The sequence below is a fragment of the Anopheles coluzzii genome, chromosome 3 (assembly GCF_943734685.1).
Source record: "Anopheles coluzzii chromosome 3, AcolN3, whole genome shotgun sequence".
Classification (NCBI taxonomy): domain Eukaryota; kingdom Metazoa; phylum Arthropoda; class Insecta; order Diptera; family Culicidae; genus Anopheles; species Anopheles coluzzii.
The window spans coordinates 2,477,321-2,495,590 of NC_064671.1; the positions used below are offsets into that span (position 1 = coordinate 2,477,321).

Sequence of the window (18,270 nt, forward strand, 5' to 3'; positions counted from 1 at the left end):
GTTCACCTCCAGAGAGCAGGATCTCCCCCTTCACATAAGCGAATAAAGACGATTTACAACATGAAAACCCGTACGAAACGTAAATATCCCACCGCGCTATGGCTGAAGCTGCTTTAAACAAAACATAAACAATCATAACGGTTTCTTTCGCCCTTACCAGCAGTTCAGTTGCAGCAGTTCGCTTTTCTTTCACCGTTCGATGCCCACCCATTGCAGAGGGCGCGATTCGGTGCGATTGTAAACAAACTCTCAGGCCAAAGCAAATGAAACGTGTTCGCATTCGTTTCTCACCAAAACACACAAAGTCTGCAAGTCAACGACTTGCACGGGCAATCTTTGTTTTTCCTCCAGTTCAAAGGTGTTCCCGCGGAGCCAGCCACGGTGCATACGAATGCACTGTACACCCACTGTAACTGCACCGGTTTCCCATCCTACATGACCTCCACGGGATGACCTTTTTAGCAAGTACGTTGCAATATTGCTTTCACGTCTTACACATTCGCAATAGCAAGCACAATAATCTCAGTCATTCATCACTTTTGCTTATGTTTACCGTGCAGATAAGGTGATCTTTTAGAGGCAAACAAAAGCACAATCCCACAGCAATTGCTGCACTGTTGTAATGAGTAAGATTGGGATGTGGCGTGGAATGGAACCTCAAGATCTTGAACAAGTTTTCTCCTTCGGTGCATCGCTGTGAGAACCATTCCCTGAGCTGGTTTAAGGGTGATTTTTTTGTTTAAAGCAATTCGCTATAATTACGATGCGCTGCTTACTGTATTGACAGTACGGTAGGCTTATCGAGCATTGAAGGGATCAAAGAAAACAGATTCATCTTCAACTGAAACTTTACCGAGCACTCCACTTCTAAAGAAACAACTTTAAAATCCCATTATCGTGAGAGCGTTTTAGCGTTAATTGGCTACAATCATCTAATGGCAGCTTATCAGCCCAACTTGGCTTATCTAAATTCTTCCTTATCGATTTATTAAAGCATCACTCGCAAAAGGGCAGCTTGGCAGCTTTAGTGGCAGAGGGCCAAATCGAGATACAAACAATCGTAAAGTCTTGTTCGGGTCCCGCTCTTGGCAACATTTATGGTGCGCCGCATGACCCAGTTCTGAGTAGCAACTGAATATCTGCAAATTTAGCTCACAAAAATATTTATTTTGTTTATCACACAGCTTTTATAAGCTTTCGCGTGCACACATCTGCAGCATTCGATATACTTGGGTTAACTGACCAATATCCTGCCGAACAGGTGAACCACGATTTATGGTACTACCGTCCACGTATGCCCTTTCTCCCACGTAAACGGGCGTTGATAAGATAGATGAGCGAATTAATAATCGAGCAATACCCCTCACGCGCTGTTGCTGACGTTATCTGAAGCACACGAAAGTGATACTGCCTATTGCCACGCTTGTGACGTACGCGAATACTCTGCAAACGATGATATCCTTCTCCACTCGTCCTCCTTCGTCGTTTATGCTTTCCCAAGCTAACCGTTATCTTATCTTAACATCCCCTAAATATGCGATCTTATCGTTGGCGGAACTAAGAGTATTACATTGATTCGAATAGCCTTAGCCATGCTTTAATCAATAATAGAAACAGTGATGTAGTTGCTTACCGTCTAATGTTCTACAAGCAATACGTCAATCTTCACGGAACTTCGACAATGCGTACCTGCTGAGAGAGAAAAGAAAACATTTTTATTAGATAAACGTTTTATACAGCATATATTAGCTTTGATAGGTTATTATTACAAAATTGTGTACATTATGTGCATTTTGGGTCGATTTTTGCACAATCACTCTTAAACCGAGTGTAACCCGAGTTGATGGATTCGATTCAATCTGACCAAGATTAACTTCCTATTTTTTCCACCAAACTGAGAAGATGATGAAGGTACGTACTGTCAAAAGCTTGAACATTAATCAAACGTAAACAAAAGAAAAACAATTATCAACGCAACCTGTGCCTGACGAATCGGGTTAAATGAAAATGACTCCAACAAGATCCGTCCAGCAGAAGCAGAGGAAGAGCTCTGATTTACTTTTTTTCTCTCTCGTCATTCAATACCGACAAAACAAGGGCAAATCCGTATGAAATCCAATGTTAACGATTGAAAAAAAGGGAAGTTTCAGTTCAAATGTTTCAATTTCGATTCCGTCTTTTCGTCTGTACACCATTTCATCCGCTCGAATGGCCTTCAACAGATTTGCCTCGTTTTGGGTACGAGCAGCCACTGCTCGAAAAGAACCGCTTGAAAAATGTGGCTTTTTGAAGTAAGCAACAAATCGACGTAATATGACACCATAAAAGGTATTTTATTTGGGCTAATGGACTGCGTAAACCAAAACTGCCGCAGGAATTTGAAGGGTTTCCATAAAAACAAATTTTTACTACAATGCTCGAGTGCTCATTCTGCACCGTAAGACACACACAGTGCCCTTTCCTCCTCGACTTCCTTCATGCCGGGCAAGTAACGCACCGAAGAAAGCAGCAGCAGCAGTCTTCTCCATCATGAGCCTCATCATGCAGGCATAATGATTTCTTACCAAAATTGTCGAGATGCCTTATACGGGTGGCACAGAAAGAAGCCCAACCCTCTGTCTGTCGTCACACCCGTCACACTGCCGTGCCATCGAACGAGTCATTTGCAACAAAGGCAGCTTATCGAAACTTATGCCGTCCTTAATTATGGCTTCGTAAGGGTAATTTGCTTAAAAAATCATCATCCAACACGCGGCACACCATCACATCGGAACGGTATTGGTGGGCAGGAGAAAGAAGCGCCCAAGGGCAGCATGTGTGCGTGTGGTGTGTGGGGACCGGAGATGGTAGCAAAGTGCGAGAAGTCGCCACGCATCGTGATTTTGAGATCGATTCGACAAGATTACGTTACAGCATGGCCACGGGAGCTTGTCGTGCGGCCGCCCATCCTTTGTGCTCATCCGGCGACAACATCGAAAGCACTCAGGGACGGTTTAAATGGTCAGATGCGTCGCCAGTCGGTGGAAAAGCATTTCGCTTTCCGCGTACACTTGACGCAACCATACACTTCCTCTCCCTCTCTCTCTCTCTCTCTCTCTCTCTCTCTCTGCCTGTTCGTTCCGTCTCAGTGCCACTTCCGTCAACCACGGAAAGCGATCGAGTGATTGTCGATTAGCTCTCGCAAGGGGCCGCCCTTGGTATTGCACAATATGGACTTAAAACACTCAGCGGGAAGAAGCTTCGATGCTGCATCTTAATACATGCAACCTCACTGAGCGTATGCAAATATTTTGAAATTACCGATTGAACCTTCACTGCGACCATCAAATGCACCTCCATTGCAATGCATCGTTTTTAACGTTGTTGATGACCATTCCAAACCTACACAACCACACTGTGGCAGTGTGCAATACTCACGAATGCAACACACACACAGTATAACCACCGAGCAGATGCGCAAGAAATAATAAAGGAATTTGAAATGTTCTGTTCTAAAAATACAACGACCAACCATTCAGCTACAGAGCTGTGGAGCGGAGCTGTTGGTCATTTTCAACAACTGCATAGTATGCCAATGGTCCTGAGTGACGGTTTCAGTATGCTGGCAGATTTTTCATCAAAACCAATAACATCTGTGAGAATTTGTGGTACAGCAGTCTTGCACTTGTATCGGTTTATCGCGATCGGAAAGAACACCAGCCGGATGATGCCCGTTTTCACCAGCTTTAATGACGAAAAGTGGAAAGGTACGTGATGTTTCCATGAGTCACGTTTTATTTTGGCTGCAGCGGAACGAGAACCAACAACTGTTCGGCCACACTCTTGCCATTTGTGCGAGCGAGCTGTACGTGAAGAGACCAAACCGCACATTGCCAGGAATCGCTCACATCTATCTCTGGCAGCGGAAGTGGCAGCTGGTCAGTGTTGAAAAATTGCTCGAAATTATTAGATACATTACAGTAACGATTTCAACTTTTTAGTGTGATTGCAACGAATGTCGAATGTCAAGCTCATTAACAATGCAATGCGCTTGTTGTGCACGTGCACGTAAGGAACAATCACAAAAAAAACTCAGACAATTTCATTAAATTGTGCTATGCTTTAATGAAATGTCACAAATCGCCCTTTCTTTGTGCGATTTGTGTTCCTAGTTCCTAGTCCACGTTACGCGATTCTGGGATGCAGTCAGAAAGTGTTGATTCACCATCATGTCTCCTTCAAATGTACTACTAATAGTGACTGTTATCACACATTTTTACACTTGGCCTGTCTGTGGAAATCTAACAAACTCATTCGAATTGCTATCTCCTCCACATTCCGATATAACCTTCATTGTGAAAGCATTTGTGGAACTCCAAAAGCAGTGGTGTCCACCATGGCGCTACAAAAAGGTTTTCATCCTCAACTACGCCAATGATGCTCTCTCGGAAGACATTTTAATGGCCATTTTGAAGCTAAATGAGCCACCAAAAATCATATCTAACCAGGTTGGCGATTTAAGCTACTGGACATACGAGACTCGCCGTTGTGCTGTTCTAATGGCTCGAGGACATGAAAGATTAGACGTATGTTACTACTTCAACTAAACATATCATCTCTGCCAACTAATGTTCGGATTTTTTTTTCAACAGCCCCACACGGCTCTCCATCACGGCAGCCGGTACTTCATATTTCACCCAAAGCTGAAGGAAAACATTTTCATGCACGAACTCGACAGTGGAAAACGATTCATTCTCGACCGGGCGTATCACATTTTGTACAACCGATCCAGCATAGAGATTCATCACAAGAACTTCTTCACGAACCAAACCATACAGCTCGATCCGTCCGACATACGCGTCCCGAACGACCTGAAGAACCTGTACGGACGAAAGATTTGCCTGCTACTGCCAGCTGGAAATCTAGAGGTAGTCACCTTCGACGCATATCTCGGAGAAACCATAGCGCGACAACGGAATGGAACGTTTGAGGCTACAACGAGCACGGACGACTTCCCGGATTACGGTGTAGTGAACATGGGCATATCGTTCCTGGGCTCGGACAAGATTCTGGCCCTTGGCAGTACATTCATCAGTGTTCTGGTTCCGCGCAGCAAACCGAAACCGATCATCTGGGTACTAGTAGATCCGTTCGATTACTATAGTTGGATCGCACTGTTCTCCTTGGTCGTTGTACTGGCTGTGATACTGTCATTGTTTGGAGACGGCAACAAGAGTACCGTGCTGGAGAACGCAGTAGAGATGATCATGTGCCTGCTAGGCGGACCGTCCAGAACGTATGGCAGCTGGTTCGAGAAACAGATCATCACCAACTACTGTTTGCTGTCCATTGTGATCGTATCCTGCTACCAATCGTTGATCTTCTCGTACCTGTCCTATACGCGCTTCTTCCCGGAGATCAACTCTGCGGATGAAATACGCAACAATTGCATTTTTCCACGCAGCACCACATTTTCCAACCATTTGAATCTGCCACTAAGCAAGCCGGGCGAGTCGCTGGAAAACATGTGCTATCTCTTCTACAGTCGCGATAATACGCACATCACTACGCTGTTGATAGAAAATATGCGCAACATCGACAAATCGGCTCAAGCTGCATTCGAGCACAATTTGCGAGTGGCCAACACGGTGTTTTTGAAGTATCATTTGCTGTATTACTTCTTCAGCAAATCTCTCATACGCGAGCTGTTCCCGTTCTATATACACGCATTCTTCGAGTCGGGTTTGTTTGATCAGTACTACAAAAACAAAAGCAGCTTCGCACTGCTCTACAGACAGGACGTGTTAGCCATACGTGCATTCAATGTTGAGGATGTGTCTATTATTTGGTATCTGTATATTGGAGGAGTGATTGTTAGTTTTATTTGGCTTTTGCTTGAGATTACTTTATACCATTTCCAACGCTTTGCTCGAGTTCTGAAAGAGCGTTTGCGGAAGTGCTTGCGCAACAAACAGATCTTTAAAATAATATTCGTTCGGAAATAAAATACACCCCCGCACCATTGCCGACATCGTGTCCATTGTTCATGTTCAATTGTACGTGAGACAGAGAGAAAGCATTGTTGAAAATATAAACAAATGCTAATGTAAACATAAGCAAACAATACAGGAAACCAGTTCGGGGTTTAATGAAGAAACGGACAGAGTTCTATCGGTTGAAAGTGCCGCCGATTCATTTCAAATGAGGCCATCGTTCGGCAGATGCATTTGATCATAAACGCCAATTCCAGTACCTTTAGGTCCACCACGTTCAATGTTTTGTTCGAAATTACAGCATATTAGTGAATAATTATTCAGATTCATAAAACCGAAATGATTATTGGAAAATGACTTCTGAACAACTCTCGTCAAAGAAATGGCTCCTAGCAGCAACTGCTAACCATTTCCTACATTTGGACCCGAACGAAATCAATTACAGCATGCAAGAAAGCATAACAATTTCACCAATTCGCGCGACGCTTTTCCCATTCGATCGACTTTCGTCGTTGTCCACTGGTGCGCGATTGATTTTGTTCTTCGTCTTGTCTGCTTGCTGGCTTCTCTCTACCACCCCATCTTCCCTCCGCTTGCTGAATCGAAAAGTTTGATTGCTTTCGATTGCAATTTTCTCCTTGTATTTCTCAAATCCCAAATGCTCCCAAGCCGCCACCACGCCGGGCAAGAAAATCCGGCACGCGGAAAGTGTTCGATTGCCTTTAATTATTTGCCCCGTCATTTGCACCATTTCCCAAAGGGAATGGTCCGCGACTTGGCGCACCGCCCGAAAGCAAACTGGCCCGCCACTAAATCGGCCCCATTCGGTGCGCTTTTACCCGGTCCTTCTCGGCTCGGCTCCGGCCAATGGGCGCAACAGTGGTAGATTGTCACAAACGGCCAATCTCAGGAGGACACAGTGCTGTAAAGTTTTATGCTGGTCGTTCGTCGGTGCTGCTACGGTCGCCCAGCTGAAGCAAAAGTCGAACCGAAAACAAACAAAGCAAACGAAATCGTGCACCCCAGCAGAACCAACCCAGCGCAATACAGTGTACGGAGCCGTGGAGTCAAAAGTCGCGTCGAATGACCCAGTTTCTGGGACGGCGTGTCGTAGTACACAAGATACGAAACTTCGTTCCTCTAGCAGCACTGTTGTTTGGTGATGATAAACTCTAGTGAACTTCAGGACAAACATGTCCCCCAACATGTTGTAGTCTAGAGAAGAAGTATTCATTTTGCTCAATTTTATGCAAATAGTTCATTATGTATTAAGGAGTCTAGGACAAAGCGGAGATGCAAAGAATGGACTTTATGGACATAGCAGACCTTTGGCAATCAAAGACTCGACTCAGCAAAAAGTACGGGCGTCAAATCATAATAAATCATGCATCCACCAGAAAAAAGCCACATCAGCCAAACACTAAAATAGATTGTCCGAGGACAGCGCGAGGGGAGAGAGAAAAAGCAAGAAACAGTTGAAATGACAGGAGAGCTTTTTAGCGTACGGCTGTCCTTGGGATGGCATCATTTAACAGCAAAGCCAAGACGAAAAAAACAGCCTCCCATCGAGAGAAGGGCGCGCAACGAAAACCAAAAATACTGCCCAAACATTCAGGTCAGGCAGCTGCAAAAACCCAACCCTTAATCAACCTGAATTCGCATCCCGAGCGGACGTTTGAGTATCTCCTTTCCATTCCGCCGAATCGAGGGCGTCTCGAAAGATTAATGTTGACTTTCCGCGACTGCATGTGCCGAAATCGCGCTATTAGATTACTGCTTCGCTTAGCATTCGCTTTAGCGTGTCTCGGCATTTGAGGAGTTGCATTTTGCGGCAACGTTGTCACCATTTCGTTCTTGCCGAGTGAAAATTGCCCTTCTTTCCTCTCTACCTAGGTCAGAGGAAAGCTGTTTAGCCACAATCAACGCCACGCTAGGGAGCGGAAACGACACTGTGCTCAGCCTACTTAGTTCCTGCCAGCAAGTTTCCACCACTTTGCGGGATGAGCCCGCTGGTTCCTGTTTTCGTACGATGAAAGGAGGGGGGGGGGGGGAACACAGAGAACCGGAATTCTCGACAGCTTGATTTGCCGTGCAGCAGCATCACCGGTGGGGCTCGACTGTGCAAGGGCAACGAAAACTGGTAAGAAAAAGCTACGAAATCTCGATTCTGGGCGCTACGTTTAACGCTAGGGGAGGGTGGCCAGAAGGCCCCAATCAAACAACAGCCCAACAGCGGGTGGATGGTGCAAAGAAACAACTCCGTGTCCGCGGGTGGGGGGATGTGTGCGGTGCTGCAGACAGAGATGCAAGACGAAAAGCATCGAGCCACGAAGATCTTTTCACCATGCGCTTGGCGTGTTTCGCGATCGCACCCCCCATTCAAGCACACACACACACAAACATGGGGAGAAACCCTCTACACACACACACACCGACACACATGAAGTTCGAAAATCTCTTGTTCCTCCACTGTTTTCCGCTCGTCACCATCGCAACGCTCTTACATGGGGGTAACACAACACAACAAAACACACTACACAATAACACGATCCCGTCCCCCGGGCCATCCAACCAGCCCACCGCGCCAGCACCGGCTCCCCTGCCTCCCCCTGTCCTGCTTTGCCCTGCAGCCATCTGATGCGGCCCACCGAATGGACAAGCTTCGCTGCTTTCTCCTCCGCTGTGAGTGTTTGTGTGTGTGTGTGTGTGTGTGTGTGTGGAACGGCGAGTTTGGGCGTATATTATCGTATAGCGCTGACCGATGGGTTCTTTGATCACCGAAGAGCACAGCACCAATAACCACAACAACGCGCAACTTCAACCAAACGGCGGCCAGCGAACAATCACAAAGGGGGGAGGGAGTGAGGAGAGTTGGTGGTGGGTCACCGTGGTCCTTTTGTCGTCTTGTTCGCGCACCAGTGTGACAGCTGATTTTCTTCTCAGCAAAGGCCCTTAGGGTTTTTGGGACGTAAACGGCACACCTTGCGTCACATTCTTTGGCGACAGCTGTGGGGTGGAGAGGGACCCTGCAGGAGCTACGAATTTGGAAGTCTCACGGGCACACACACGCACATACGCACATGCACAAATGGGGACGATAGAGAGAGAGCGAGAAAGAGAGCAGGCGTCGGCCCTTAAGCATATTCACACAGCGAAATTCTTGTGTGCCTTTTGCACTTCCATCTTTGAGGCACCACTACCACCAGCACCACCATCACCACTGGAAGGAAAGTTAGCGCTTTCGCCCCCCCTTTCCCCCCTCGCATCACACTAGGTCTCCGTCTTGAAGTGTACATATTATTTCTCGCTTAGTTTCAAGCTCGCATGGGGTGTTGATGCTGCCGACGGATGTTGTTACCGTGGTCTGCACGGAGCTCCAGCTCGCCCAGCGGTACAATGTAAGAAGGCCGAGTGTTTTACTTCTTCTTCTTCTTCTTCTTCTTCTTCTCTTCTTTTTTATGCGTACATATCTCTTCCGCGGTGCGTTGGGAGGGCGCTTTTTATCTAGATACATCCCCCTCGGGGGGGAGCTGGCCAAGAAAGGGAGGGATGAAGAAAGGGTTGTACACAAGGCAAACATGGGAAGAGCGCACCGATAATAGTTGTGTTCACACACGCACGTCTGGAGCGAGCATAATCACTATTGTTGCATACAAACACACACACACACACACGATCACACAATATCTTTAATAGACCGTCTGCGATCTCTGGGGTCGGAAGGGTCAGGCCGCACCGTACTGGTTTAACATCGCTGCACCACACAGTTAAAAACTCTCACTCACACGGACACACTCGCAGACAAGAAAGGACACGGTCAAGGGAGGAAGGCACGCAGGAGGCGACGGGACGGGACGCACTTTTCACTGCAGGATATCTCATGCGTGTGTCTGTGTGTGTGCTCTTGGGGAAGATTGGATTCTGCTCACCTTTCGCACACACCTAACACCACACCTCACACAGCACTCAGCTCGGGGCTCGGGACCCGGGAGTGATAGCGGGATATAGTGGACACGCACGCAGACGATGGTGTACAGTAGCCGTTCGCTTCTCTCGCTACTGCACACTGAACAGAACTTCACTGAACCGAACAACCAACCAACAAACGAGCAACAACAAAAAACACACCACCAACCGGATAAAGAAAGAGGTGAAAAGAACACACTTACACACACTTACACACACGCACGCACAGAGGGTGGTTTGGTGCGAAATAAAAAACTAATAGAACCGGACCTGGATAGAGGCTTTTGGAACCACGAATAACGAAGGCGAGAGATCCGATGGACGTGAGATGGCGTCGGGTGCGCTACTAAATCTCGCGAACAGCGGAAAACAAATGAACGAACCGGGAGCTGCCGAGATCCAACCAAGTCACCCCCAGAAAACCAGTCGAGGGGAGAGAAATCGCGCACGCGAGTGAGAGAGAGATTCAAAGCTCTCTCCCACCCACTCGGAAAACAAAAGAGAGAATAGCTATAGAGAAAAAGAGAGAGAGAGATTGAGTGCGAGCGAGAGAGATGACGTTCTCTGGGGGGTGCGTTTCGAGGGGTGCGTTGCTAATGTGATAGAAAGGGAGGAGGGAGAAGGTGATATAGGGGGGACTCTAGCGGAGCAAGGAAAGCAGCTTCGGCCTAGTGTGGGGAGTAAATTGGAGAGCATTTCCATTCTCTCCCATATTTGCAACAATTGCTGAGAGACATTGCGCCCGCCTGCATCCCTCCAATTTTGGGGATGAAGAAATGGGGAGAAGAGCAAAGGTGCTAAAAAACACAAAGGTAAGCACATCCACAGTGTATGCCGGGTGGTCCAGAACCCACGATGAATAAAGGGGGAAACCCCGATGCTGTGTGTCAAAAATAAGCATTTTTCTGAGAGGGAAAACGTGCAATGCCGGAAACACCGCCAACAAATGCTGCTGCAACCGCTTATCCCATCGCTTTTGTTTCCTTTCTCGCCCACCGTCGTCGTCGTCGTCGATGACACAACCGCTGGATGGATGCACCGATAACGAGAGCCAGCCAGTCGCCGCAACCAACCGCACAAGGCCTTCTCCACACACCGTCCCGTCCCGTCATAGTGAAGCAATCCAAAATTACACAAACACCGAAGCGAACGCCAAGAAGCTAGAATGAAGAAAACGCCGCGGCTGCACACAAACCTTCGGCCACATGCAACCGACCGCTCGAATGTGCGTGCATGGCCCGTTGTTATGTGGCCGCTGGAATTGTGTGGTTGCCGGAAAATGTCCCAGGGGTTGCCACCGAACCAACCTCGGCAGCACCACCGCGTGAAGATATGCAACAGCAACAGCAGCAGCAGCACCATACGACTCCAACTCGATATCGAACCGCGCTTGCTGCTGCTACGGCGCTTGCAACAGCGGGCTCGTTTCACATCAGTGCGTTCGCGCAAGTGAGAAAGCTCCAAACTCTGGACAAGGCCGTGGCTGCTTTTGTCTACCTTGTCGATAACATTCTTTATAAGCGCATCAGACGGCTAGAGCGAATGCGCAATGCAACCTCATCAACTATATGCCACAACGGTTCTGAATGCGTCAACGACCCAGAGCGAAGGTGGGATCGGATCAATCAAGAAGGTGGCCTTTGCACCGAACTTGCAATTTGCTGTCAACGGTACATCAGCAACGGCACGTGCCATGTTGCAGGGAGCAATGCACCAAAAGCCAATGGACGGAGCTGTACCAAAAAAAAGCCACATTTGTGACGAACTTTTGATAACTTTCCGACCACGAGACGCTGCCCACTGCTCCATCGCTGTGGCAACATTTGATAAGAATGCTGGAGTAGAACGAATTGGAACGTTCCCGAAACACTGATTGCAGTTCGGGGGCAGTTGCATTGCTCTCTCTCCCTCTGGCAGGCGCATTCTATCATTGAATTGTGGCTTTTCTCAACCACTTTTTCAACTTTGCTGCACAACTTCAATCGAGAGTGCGAATAAGATACTTGAGTAATGTGAAAAAAACACAAACACACACACACACGAACACTCGACACCACAAAGAACTTGCTCAACAAGCACATTCTGCCGAATCCCACAGCAGCTTTGGGATTGGAATTTCATGCGCACAGAGAGCGCGTGAAGTTGAAGGTGCCACAACACACAAAACAACCCTTTTAGATGGGATCGCCATCGTGTGCGTAGAGAGGCGCCGCACTGGGGTGTCATGGTTCCGTGAGCGCTTGGAATGGCGGCCCTAGCAGCGGTTCGTCGTCGTCGTGGTCGTCGTCGTCGTAGTCGACAGCCGGCAAAAAAGGCTTATGTGTGGGGCATTCCGCAGTCGTAACACCTAACTTTTCGTGCCGCCGTATCGTCACCATTTCACCAGGCGCTTCGTGGGGGGAAAAAGGGCGAAAGAGGCTGGCCAGTGGATGGCATTCTTTGGCTATCGTAGCATTTCGTAGCCCGATTGTGGTTGATGTTGCTTGGGGCATTTCCTTCCATTTCTGGGATGATTTTTCTGGGCAACCCCGGGTTCCCGGGGAACGGAACTATGCAAATAGGCGCGCGTTTGGAGCACTTTATCTAACAGCTGTATTTATTCAACAGTTCACATGAACCTAAAGGCTAGGCGAGCAATAAACACGACATTGTTCATCATCATGAAGCGATAATACGAATCATGCATCCATTCATCTTCCATCCTTTGCGAGAAAGACACGCCGAGCTTACACACGAAATGGCTTGGCATTACCATTTTACGATTGCAAAATTTACCACACAATTTCACCGTCACAAAGGCCCGGGCCTCGGCAATTAATCTCAATGTATCACGATGACCGATGACTCATAAACAGTGCCAAGCCGGGTCGTGGGTTTTGCACAGCCACCAACCAACAAACCAAACAGGGAAGACTCAGCAGCAGTTGCTTCTCAGCGGTGAAGCGAGATCGAGACGACCTGCAGAAGAGGCGTCGTGCATCGTTTCCTCGCGCGCTATGCTCGGTCATTCCCATTCTACCCTCCACCTTCCTCGTTTCCCAAAGACCCTGCTGCTCCATCTCTCGTTAATTACATCTTTATGCAAGTGGAGCAACAAACAACTCGCGACTACCGCTAAGCGGATAGTAGTAAAAACTGAAAAAAGCGCCTCTACTGCTGCGGAAGAACTAGTTAAAGATTGTGTTTTCCCACACCGCACGCCGGTTCTAGCGGCTCCGGCGAAAGGAAACAGCGGATCAGCAGGGTCTCGCCGGGTCGGTCCCAGAGACGGATGCGGCGGAACGGGGCCGACACAGGCCCAGGTGGTTTGTTGGGCTTTAAATGATTCGGAACTGAGGAGCGCGCAGCGAGCAACCAGCAATCCACCCCGCCAGCAATCACGGAGTGCACGGAGCCGTGGCGGATCGCGATCACGATGACGATGGGAGTTTGATGGAGCCCTTCGCGCGGGGGGAACGGAATCAATTCTTCCTCCCTTCATTTCACCTCCCTTTCAGAGATCCGAGGTGTGCAAGACATTAACAGCTTTGCTCTCTTTCCCATATTCCGCCCAACGTGTAACAGCACCGTCGTGTCGTGTAATAAAAGGAGAGAGATACCAGTAAAGAGGAGCGAAAAAAATACGGAATCGTTTATTAACCCTAACTTGATCTTCCGGGAGGCCAAACACGGGTACGAAAGAGAAGCTGATGTGCGGGAACCCGCAGTGATGAGTTCTTTAACACACGCACCACAACGCAGGGCAAGCCTGTACGCACAAACCCGACGAGGGCAACACACAGGCGGCCCGACACAACCATTAGCGAACGGTGCGGCGCAGATCGGTGCCCGAGCTGCGATTCCCGAGCCCTGTGCTGTTGCTGATATGATAATAACTTCAATTATACCATTAAGCAGCCCGCTGCTCCACAGTGTTAGCGAAGAAATGGAGGCCGTGATTGGTGTGGTACTGTGCCTATCAACGATCAACACAAGCCCACTGATAGTGAATAGTGCTGCGGGGAAGAACAGGTCTTTGTTTGTTTAACGATTTTCTCGCCCAGACGGGGAAATGGGATCTTGTTATCTTGTTTTTCACCTCGATTTGCCATGGCTAATGAAAATCGGGTGCGGAAAAATTGTCGCCCCATTTGTGGTGGACGCGTGACCGAACGCAAACCGACCGGCTGCACAAAACAGTCATTGGTCAGAATGCCAGTCGAAACGAAAATGAATACAACCTCCAATTGCGTCACCAAACGGTGGTACAAAGCGTCAAGAAATCTGCGTCACGAGCTCTGTCATCTGTTTGGCCCGATTCCCGCGGATCATTATTGCGATCTAAGGACCGATCGGGTGCATGATTGATGGCTTAGCCGGCTAATGAGGCTCGCGGCTCTGTTTTTGTCTATTTTCAAAGCCTTTCACGCGGCACACCAACACACACACCCAGAGCGCGTCTCAGTTTGTTGTGTGAATTACGCTGGAGGCTGGTTCCCGTCTCGGGATAGTCCCAGTCGCCAGTCGGTCACTCATTTTTGACGGCGTGGGCCCAATTCTCCTGCGTGATCCCGCTGGAGTCCAGCAACTTGTCATCCCGGGGAGGATGACAGCAGCAACACTTTGAACGTAACCACCAAAAGTCGTGTACCACGGGTGCCAGGTCCGTCGCGCAATCGTACCACGCGCTGGTCGAAAAGAGTGAAGCCATCGATAACCTTTCCAATTCGTTGCCTTCCACCGAGGGCTTCCACGCCACGACCGAATGACGAAAGGCGTACACACACCACCGTGCGGCTCGTGATGGAAAATCGGCGAAGCGTGCACGCGACGGGCGCGCTCTTGTGATGCAATTTCCACCCCTCTCGAGAGGCTTCGTCGGTCGAAAGGAGCCATCGTCGAAAGATAGAAAACAAGCAAACCCAAACACACAACACAACTCTACCAGCCGCGATTTTCATAAACCGATCGAAACCTTGAAGTCGTCGCGCGTCTTCAGTAGGCCACGTGGGGCGATTGGATTGCTTGCGGCTACGTCGTCGTAGCAACCGTTTTGCCAAGAAAGCGCGCCGTCAGCTTGCGATCACTGCGATTGGGAAGCAGCAGTTAATGGTTCTTTGCCATTTGGTGTATCAATTGTTGCTTCCCTGGCGCACTCGACCTTCTTTGGCATTTTGAGCCGCAACAAAGCTCGAATTGCATCATGGCAAAACACAAAAAAAAGGATGAGCCAATACATGAACTGGCTGGCTGCGTTTGGTTGGCTTACACACCAGCAAGAAAGCAATCATTAGCAACCAAAAAGAAAACTAGCTCAATGTCGTGCAAGTGGAGAAGAAGCGCTTTGTGGTGGAACATTAGCTTTGCATTGTTTTTTCTTCTCCTTTTCTCAGCCACCATAAAAATGTTTCTTTTTTGGTAGCTTTGGACCACTTCCGTCACTTGGTCATTTGGGGATGAGAAATGATGCAAAATATTCTTGCCATAAATAACAAACTCGACATTCACCAGAGCTTAGGCCCGATGGTTCTTTCTTCCTTTCACTCGGAATGACTAATAAGTGGAGACACTCGGGGTGAAAATTCGTAAATGGAACACAGATTGGCATTACGCAACACACCCGAGGGAGCTTGGGAAAAGAAATAAAACCCCCGCGCCACACAGCGCTGTCACGACCGAAAGTCGAACGAATCCTTCCAGGAAGAAGCCAGCAAGAATCTAATAAGCGAGTCAGCAGCTGAAAAATTGGCAAAACCACCATCGGAAGAAAAAGGGCGGGCCACACACACAACTGGCCAAACACAGCAGCGCCACCGGCAGCAAATGTTGAAAATCACATCACGTCGTTCCGGAGCACGCGAGAGGCAGCATTCTGGAGGACGATTTATTTGTCACTCGGTGTGCCTGGCGGTGGCGCCAGAATCCCAATTCTCGATTCTCGAGCAAATGTGTGACGACAAACCTCATTCACTCGCCTACTTTTTCTTCTGCTCCAACGCAAGATAAATATTTGTCCACCTTTCCCCGCCGTCTGTCGGTCATCGCAGCAGATACAATGCAGAAAAGTTTTATCCGGGTCTCCGGGTGTCGTTGGCAGGGCATTCCCCGCTCGACCAACCCTGGAGCAAGCAGGTTTGTGGCGTTTGTGTGTATGTTTTTCGTCCGCCTTATCCATATTTACAGCTCCGACAAGTTCTGCTCCACAACAAGAGGAGATACCGACGAAAGGATGGAACCACTTTACGCGCGGTTCGCCGGTCGACTCGGAGAGACGTCTTTACCGTACAGCCACCAGCATATTGAACGGATGATGTCCGCGCCTGCTCTCCCTGGTCGTCTCCACAGCTTCCTGAAGTAGATTATAAATTCTAATTTGCATCGTAAATTGATCGGCACCGGCGCGAACATTAGATGCAATTTGCATAGGGTGCAACGGCCCTTAAATTGATCTTATTACGGGTGAACACGCTCACCACCAACGTCACCATCACAGCCCAGTAACAGTGGGCGAGCGAGCGAAATGACACAAGTGAAAATAACGATGCATTTCTTTGCATTTTAAATAAAAACATATAAAATTCCCTTCAAACAGTATTTCTTCTTGCACCTTCGTAATGCGATCTTTTAAGCGATGTGTATTTGCCGCCTTCATTCGCCTCATCCGCCTACACTCCCCATCCCTGCAGGCTGAAAATACGCGTGCGGTAAGGCGATTAGCACGGAAATACCCGGATCCATCCAAACCGCCACATAACCGCACCGCCAACAACGACGGTCGCATCTTTTCCAAACGTCGCATACGCAAACAAACAATCGGCTTTCGGACTGGCCCGTTTATCGCACCCCCTGGCCGCGACCTTTCCTTGCGTAATACTCTCTTCGGTTGGGTGCGGTGTGCGATTGGGAGGATTCCCTCTACGTCTGCGCCATGTGCGCCACCCACCCAGCGAAAGGATTTGGAAGATGGGTCCGTGGTCCGGCTTTTGCTTAACATTCCACACCTTCTTAAGCACTGCTCGCTCCGTCAGTCCGTGTCAGCACGATCAGAGCCTACTTATACAGAGGCCTTGTGTCAGCGGCAGCAGCGGCGTCGGCACATAACAGACAACTCATTTCGAGGATTCAAACCGATCAAACCGACAAATCATCGGGCGCCTCCATTATCCCTATCCCGTCTCCTGGGCAGTGTGTTGTGCCCTTCCCTTCCACCGCGCTGAGTCGCTGCTCTTTCTGTGGCACAACTGCAGCAGCATCGGAAGACTAAAACACCATGTGCTTCTGCCATTTCTGCGACATTAAATTATTGATTTTTGTGTGTGATTGTTGGGTTCGATTCGTTTCCATCAATTGTGACACATCATGGTCACATTAGTGTCCGCTGTCAGCAACAGCAATGTGGGACACGGTGCTGTCCTTCAACAATTAACCATAATTCAAATTAGGCACATTGAAATCTACACCGGGTGGTATAAATTACGCAAGTTTGGTAATATGTTTCGTTTAAGTTGAAACTTATGGACCATGCTTCCCATTCCTTTCTTTGCTTGCTCAAGGCCCAAGGCTACACTAAACATCGCTGTGACCAATTAACCCAACACTTCCACCCCAATATGTCGATCTGATTAATAGACCAACGCGCCCCGTGTATCAATGAAAAAGACATAAAGCTGCCGTTTAAATTGTATCTCCGAAAAAAGGTGTCCGCTACAGCCACCTTTCAAACGCCACGGTGCCGCGTGTTCGTGTTATGGCAAATTAAAATGTAACGCACCTTAACTAACGTGCCCACCACCGAACGCAAATGTCATGTCGAAGAAGCAGTAGCAGTTGATCAGCGCCAGCGTCAGTTGATGGCCATCCGATTGGACGTAGGAATGGAACTCTGCCGTACGAGAAAAACGAAAGCTCTGCGAACGTTAAGCAAACACACACAGAACACGGTAAAGCATCGGAACGGCCTCGCTGGAAATGTTTCGACGTTACCACACACAAATGCCACAAATGGATTTCAAAGTTCACCATCAGCGAACGAGCAAGCAACACAGTAGACAGGCAGTATCTTTCGTTCGTTTCCTCCTTTGTTGTGGCTGTTTGAAGCAACATTATTTATGCTTCGTCGGGGCAGATGGTACACCCTCCTCCCCTTTGGTTGGTTATGCTTCGAAGAATTTCCCTCCCAGCAGTTTTGTTTTGCTTAATTCTCAGTCGGTACACAATTTTCCGTTCCGACACCGTACCGGGTGTACCGGGTAATGCTTTGCCAAGCTGCCTTCGTCGGCTAGAAAAGTTACAGCAGGGCTTACAATCCTCCATTCTAATTACCATACGTGAGGCAAGGACTGAGGGGTATCCT

General features: G+C 48.4%; 1 protein-coding gene across 3 annotated transcripts in view; it reads right to left on the bottom strand.

Moving 5' to 3' along the window:
• Window positions 1–18,270, bottom strand: part of LOC120956932 (protein phosphatase 1 regulatory subunit 14B) — a 35,004-nt gene that overhangs the window by 12,418 nt on the left and 4,316 nt on the right. The window contains exons 1-2 of one of the 3 annotated variants that reach the window (XM_049610593.1): window positions 9,902–10,322; window positions 1,634–1,692 (exon numbers count right to left, since the gene is read on the bottom strand). The exons of 1 other annotated variant lie outside the window; for it this stretch is intronic. The gene's annotated coding sequence lies outside the window, so the exon portion shown is untranslated. Of the gene's footprint in view, window positions 1–1,633; window positions 1,693–9,901; window positions 10,323–18,270 lie in introns of those variants that run through there. One more of the 3 variants, XM_049610594.1, reaches the window with a different exon arrangement.